Source organism: Hibiscus syriacus, unplaced genomic scaffold (genome assembly GCF_006381635.1).
Source record: "Hibiscus syriacus cultivar Baekdansim isolate YM2019G1 unplaced genomic scaffold, ASM638163v2 tig00110607_pilon, whole genome shotgun sequence".
NCBI classification, from domain to species: Eukaryota; Viridiplantae; Streptophyta; class Magnoliopsida; order Malvales; family Malvaceae; genus Hibiscus; species Hibiscus syriacus.
The window spans coordinates 1,402,515-1,410,053 of NW_024062799.1; the positions used below are offsets into that span (position 1 = coordinate 1,402,515).

The window sequence follows — 7,539 nt, forward strand, 5'->3', positions numbered from 1 at the left end:
AAAAAATAAAAAGAGTTTTATTATAAACATCATTAAATATATAGAGAATAATTATAATATTATGTAAGATAAGAATTTTCACCTTAAATTTAAATTCGACTATAATCAATCATACCCTTTAAAATTCTAATCCAACTCAAATCTAAATTTTTAAAATAAAAATTCAACTCAATCAAATCAAATCCAAACTCATCGTGTCCGAATAAAATGACCATCATACTCCAAACTCTTGCACTCTTTGTACATTTGAATTTTTTTATAATTGAATGATCAACTTGTAATTTATCCTATAAAATATTTAAAATATTATTATCATAAAAATATATTTTTATTTATAAAAATATAATCTAAAGACAATTTTTGTTTTTCGAAGTAACAACCATTTTCCATACCCCCCAGAAAATGATTTCGACCCAAAGAGCAAGAAAGGTAAGAACGTGGCCCCACCTTCCACGCATCAAACCAAATCCCATCCGCTCTTTTTATTTGGCTTTGACGATAGACTAGTGGTATTATTTTAGGCAAATTAATTTATAGGGTAAACTACCTATTTGGTCACCACCTATTACTTAATTTATGTTTTTGTTACCTCAATTATTATTTTTTTTCAAAATTATACCCAATATTATGTTTTGATTCTCTTTTAACCACTTGTCGTTAAAAGATTAACAGTAATGCTGATATATCAACATAAGATAATATCACGTCAATATTAGAAAATAAAAAAAATACATCAACATCATCAATAAAAAATTAATGATAGGTATAACCAATATTTAATATGTAGTATGAATTTGAAATAAAATAATAATTGAATGACTGAAACATAAACTAAATCAGTGAACAAATAAGTAATTTACCGTAATTTATACGATCATATATCATCTTGCTAATAATTTATTAATCTAAGTTCAAATAGCAACACGAATAATAAAATATTCATATTTTAAAGCAAGTTTGTATATTCGTTAAAATATCACCAACACTTCAATACTAGTCCTATAAGTCGTTGGTCCATAAACCATTCTCAGATATAGAAAAGATAATAATTGCAAACCCCGTAATGCATGGCTATCAAGTTTGCTCCGTGGGGACAATAATACAAAATGTCAACTATAATTAACCCTAAAATATTTGTGTAACACGCTATATCATGATGATATTGTAAATCTGTAATTGTTTCGAGAACAATCAGTAAAAAAATACAACATGCGATGGGACACGTCATGCAAGACATATGCATCACCAATATGAATTAGAATATTTTATAGGCCCTGATTGCAAGACAACAAAGAGTATTGACCCTTTCATGCATGAAATGAGATGGTTAATGACAAATTCTGAAACCAGTACTATGGGTCATTGAGCAGAACTGAAGGTTGCAATTGCATCCATTTCCTGTTGCAAAAGAAGAGCATCAACAAAGACGTCCGAATTCTCTCTCTGCATCACATCATCTATAGCATGATATGTGATGCCGACACGATGATCGGTGACACGCCCTTGAGGGAAGTTATAGGTTTGAATGCGCTCAGATCCGTCTCCGCTACCAATCTGCTTATATCAGAGTGGTCAGTATCCATTCGTCTAGATTTGAAGGACCAAAAAGACTCGAATTTCATCTCATGGTAATCCATATCTGTTCGGATCTAAGTTTTGATCGAGATGTATGAAGTCTAGACCTCTCTATTTCATACAGCTTTGCACAGAGCACTTTAAGTGCCTTGGCTTTGTTCTATCATATGAAGCAAAAAGGAAGAAGAGAGTTACAAAAGCATCAGGATAAACATATCCATGGCTGATAAGAGGGATGATACTGTTATAGAAAACCATCCAAATTGATATTTCAGTGCTTTACTCCCTATCTTAGTAACATATAATCCATATATTGCATACTTAAGAGACCTCAAATACGCCATATATATCATTAATCAGAAACTCTCAAAAACTACTTTCTATTGAGCTTTGAAAGGCATAAAGGAGCTATCTCTCCCCAATCCCAATATTCGAACCCAAGACCTCCAGGTTAAAAGTTGAATTCTAACTGATTAAGTATCTTCCTTGGGGGCAAACAAGGTGGTTCTGAAGATAATCAATAATAAGGCAATAAAATTGACAGAAGGCTGAAACTAGCATGTTGACTAAGAGTTGTGAAGCAAAAAGTTAGCACATCATAAGCTTTGCAAATGAAAAACCTTTTTTCATGTTTAGATCATATTGAAACAAATAAAATCACTCCAAGGTGGAAAAAATAAGGAGAGACAGCAACCCTAAGAAGTATTATGTCTTGGCAACCTATCACACGATATGGAAAAATGATGTTTTGAGCAAAAGATCTAAGTTCTTATAAAAAAAAGCAAAAGATCTAAACTAAAACATTTTAGTACTCTACCATATGCTGGGATCGTTCTTCCTGTATGGATACTATTATACCAGTGGGCAAATGTGTGACTCTTACTGCACTGCACTGTTGGTGGTGTTTGCATGTTGACCGCCAGAACCACCAGACCTGTAAGTATCAATTCTCAGATCTTCATTTCTTAACCGGACATCTACCTGCATAACCTCAACAAGAACATTAGTCAAAGCATGCAAAAAGGATATAACAGAACACTTAACAGAATGTTCAACGAAATACATCTAACAACCTTTCAATTTCAAACAGATTAAAAAGAACAAAAACAAAATACAAAACAAATGAAGCACAAATCAAATCCTTAAGCACCTCATCAGCCTGAGGGAGAATAGCAACAGATACAGCACTAGAGTGTATACGTCCAGATTTATCTGTCACCGGAACACGCTGCACAAAGAAACTCCAAGTAAATTTACAAGTTATGCTTAAAAGCCTTATATTGCATGTAAAAAATTCAGAAACAAAACCTGAACCCGGTGAATTCCACTCTCAAATTTAAGTTTCCCATAAACACCAGATCCTGATATTGCAGCACTAGCTTCCTGATAAAGAGCACAAGAAGTCAAGGTTCTGTGATGCAGACAGAAGATGAACTCCAAAAGATGATTCCTTAAAGTTTATAAAGATCAACACCCTAGCAAATGCAGAAAATGGAATGCATACCTTGTATCCTTTCAGATCAGACTCTGCTATATCCACCACTTCAAACCTCCAACCCTTCTTATGTGAATATCTCTCATACCTGTCATAACCATGCAAGTAAAAACCTCTCAGATAAGCAGCTTCTAGACAAAATTCATGATTCTCCAAAGATCATGCTGTATTGGCTTACATTTTGAATACATCCATTGCAAACAAAGAAGCCTCCTCCCCACCAGTTCCCGAGTAAAAAAGGGGGAAAAATAATCAGCAAAAAGAATAAAAGAAACCAGCATTCAAGTGCCCATCTCAACATACAGTCATTACCTGCTCTAACCTCCAAAATGCAGTCCCTCTGGTCAGCATCATCCCCAGGAAGTAACGACTTGAGTAGCAAGTTCTGCGGTCTTTTCTCTTCCTCCAAAGCCTTATGCAAATCCTCAGTTGCCATCTCAAGCATATCTTTGTCGTCGGGGCATTTAGCCATCAACGACCTCAAACCATCAATCTTCTACTTAAAATGGGGAACCAAAAAAAGAAGCTTAAAACGGCATCCTCATAGGACAAAATCACAAGCTAATAGAAACTAATAGCGCATAAAAAACCCCTAAGGCTATAGTATATATACTATATTATCATTCATCAACCCAAGTGAACTTAACTGAATACAAGATACATGATACTATCAACCAAGGTAGAGAAAATGTTGTTTCACCGAACCAGAGGATAAAACCGTAACAAACATTAGTACGAGACAGGAAATGAAGACAAAAACTATACCTTCTGTTTGGTTCTCAACTCACTGATAAGGTCCATTGAGTCCCTAAGTTTTCGAAGCTCTTTGTTAGCTTTGGAATACTCGGTTGGTGAGGCTTCCGGCTGACTTCAACCCAAGCCACCAAGCTCAATTAAAATAAAACAAAGATCATAATACAATTAAACAGAAGCATTAAATAGAAAAAAATGAGATTAAAAGATATTACCTGGTTTATGAAATTCTCGAGAAAAGCACTCCTATGCTCAATAGCAACTAATCTTTGTTCCATGATTTTAAGAAGGTCAGTTGAAACCTGAGGCTGCAGCTCTGCCCATTACGAAAACAACACTTAAATTTGTACTTTTTTTCTGAAACAGAAACTAGTAAGCACATAGAAAGGCTCACCAGTGGAATAATAGCGACAAAAGGATAGAAAAATGCTCGGAATCGCTGGCAAAGGAAAAGATCTTTCATTGCAAGGATTGTGATATGATTTTGCTACTTGAAATTGCCTCTATGAATTGATGAACCGGCTAAACCCTTTTCTGAGTCTCATAGTTATTTCCCTTTTCTCCAGTTCGCCTTATCGATTGCTAGAGCTCTGTTTGTTGTTCAGTTTCCGGGGGAAGTAAGTATTGCCTGCCGTACCAAGTACTCGCGAGTTGCGACTTGCGAACTTGTCGCCTGTTAGTGATGGAAAGTTAAGGGCCAGGAGAAGGCGGCCCACAACTCATCTACGATCGGAAAAGATAGAGGCCCAGATACTCCGAGTTCTGAACTTCTGATCAAGTTTTACTGGGGTGGATTTTCTTGTTTGAAAACCGGATTTGGGGCAAGACGGTTTGGGTCACTAAGGGTGGTCATTCGGTTAAAACGGTAGTCGACCAAATTGAAATATCCTTAATCGAATTAATTGAATTTTTTTTCTCTAACCGTTAACTGAACTAAATTTTTTTTTAAAAGTATTAACCAAACCGAATAAATTTCGGTTAATTCGATTAATTTTCGAATTAATTGATTTTTTTTAGAATTTTTGAAACAAAAGACTAACATAATGCTTCCAACCCCTCAAATATGTGAACCAAATATGAGATGGCCAAATGCATGCTGCAGAACTGGGAAAGAAGAAAATGTAAAGAGGGAAAGGAATAATGATAAAAAGGAAGATAAATAGGAAACACCCTCTTCATTAAATTGTTTCTTGAGCTCATCGACAGGTAGAAGTGTCTGTGAAGCATCTAACATCTGCAAGGAAATAATAAGTCGAAGAATTAATAATCTATCCCAGAAACAAAAAGTCCAGATCTTACATCAAACTGTCAATGCAAGTTGAATTTGCTCATGTTTGGCTCATGTTGCTGCCTCACCCATTGCATCAAACTGTCAATGTAAAAGTGGTTTTACTTTCATATAACAAAAGTATTTGGCTCATTTGAAAAGGGTGACTTTGGTTCTACTTGCATCAAACTTATCATAAAACAGATTGACAGTTTGCATTGCATCAAATTAATTATCATTACCGTAGCCCCATGCTCCTGCCTCACCCATGCTCCACTAATCACTTTTGCCCATGCTCCACCTGCTCATACTTTACACAAATCAAGGCAGAAAAGAATTGATAATCGAGGAGCACATAAAGGAAGTGGGGCTCATATTATGGAGTGAACAAAATATTAAAAATTATTTTTCAGTTAATTAATTGATTTCGAATCGAATTCTAAAAATTTTCTTAACCGTTAACCGATCGAATTAATTCGGTGACCGACCGAATTAACCGAACTAATTCGGTTCGATCGGTTAACCGAAGTAGTTCAAAAATTTGAACACCCCTATGGGTCACAATGGAAGTACATGTATTTAATTAAAACTTTTTTATTTTTATTAAATTGGTACGTATAAATATTTATTCTTTTAGAGCCTTTTCTTTATAAAAATAAATGAAAATAATTAAAGATGTCACCATAAACATAAGACAAAGCAGCCTAAAGAATAATCAGGAGCAACAAAAGTCCCTGGACGAACACAATCAACGTAAACAAAAGACCCCGTCAAAAACAACAATAGAGAAAATATAGAACATCATACAAAATCAAAATAAAAACGTCAACACCAGAGAAAAATGCTAGGGCCACCAAGAAATCGACTCGGCAATTTTATAATTTATAAGATTAAATCACGTTAAATTGAGATCTGTTGATAAAATTTACAAATTTCAAGTTATTTTATTTTTGTTTATAAATTTCTAGAGTTCTTAATAAAATCAAATTTGGGATAAGATCAAAGTGAGGTATGATAATTAAACTGAGTTAAGATGTTTGAGTTTAGATCACCGAACACAAATGGCTTCCAGCCAACTTCAGTCCAGAAAAATATGTACTACTTAAATGGAATAAATGATACAACAACCATCATATTTCTAAGAGCTAATACAATTAAGTCAAGTTTTAATGGACATGTGAGCAATAAGGCTCCCTTGTCAGACACTCACATTCCATGTTATTTGTCGATTGCCAAAGCGCTTAGCAATCTCCAAATAAATGTTCCTCTTTGAAAGGCTTTGATGAGGTCTGTTGGTGCATCAATCTTTGCCACTTTTGGTCATATAAATCACTATTAAGCCCCATTAAGCAATAGCAACTGAACAAGAACGTCTTCAAAAAGTTCCATAAGTGTCGAATGATATGGCTGGAGATACTGCAGATGGTATATGTACAGGCTGAACCTACACCCAAGTTCTATAAGGATTGCCATTTATCACTATCCCTAGCGGTAAAACTATGAACAAACTGCGGCCAAGAGAAGAAAGCCTTTAGCATATAACAATACCAGTAACAACCAAACATACTACGGATAGCTTGTAAAGATACCAAATCAGCATGGAAGCAGAGGATGGATTCGATACTTAAACCTGAACCCTGATCTTGATATTTTCCAGGCTAACTCCATCATCATCTAATTTTCCCCTACTGGAGCTCTCCAATATAGAGCTGCAACAAAGAAGGAAAAAAGTAAAAGAGAACATGAAAAGATGAAAACATATTCCTGCTTCCACCAGGGTTTTAAATGTTGTGGAATTCTGGTTAATTTCTACCAATAATAACAAATTCACATTTCAAATTATTATCTAGGTGACTAATATGAAAACGATTGTACTAAAAATCACACCAAGGTAGATTCCCAGGAAAGAGGAGGGTCACAATGGTCCCTCTTAAAACCCACTTTCCTTAGACAGAACTACCAAGACAAGTAATTTTAATAGGACAATAATTAACAACAACTATACCCGACAATAGCTATTAAATAGACATAAAGAGAACACCAAAATTTAACGAGGTTAGGCCAAAATTATGCCTACCTCCTCGAACACTACTAAAATAATATTTCACTAATAGAGAAAATATTACAAAGAGAAAGAAAGAATACAAATAGCCTTTAATATAGAAGAAAGTTTATATTTGTGGGATGCTTAACTAAGGAGGAGGATGGTTCTATTTATAACAAAAGAATTTCTCCTCCTCCTTATACACAACCAATGTGGGACTTTGCCAAAAAACCAACAAATCTCCACTTTGGAAAATTCCACACACATCTCTCAAAAATCCAATCTTCAATAGTGTCTGTAAATTCATCTTTCAATTTGTAACAATATTGACCAAGTCTAAACAATGTTTAAACTTGACCGCAGTTACCACTTTTATCAACATATCAGCAGGATTCTCAGTGGTCC

The 7,539-nt window shown here is 34.6% G+C and overlaps 1 pseudogene; it reads right to left on the reverse strand.

Annotated features, from left to right (window-relative positions):
* Positions 1-1,062: 1,062 nt before the first annotated feature.
* On the reverse strand, positions 1,063-4,466 carry LOC120135280 (annotated as a pseudogene).
* Positions 4,467-7,539: the final 3,073 nt, after the last annotated feature.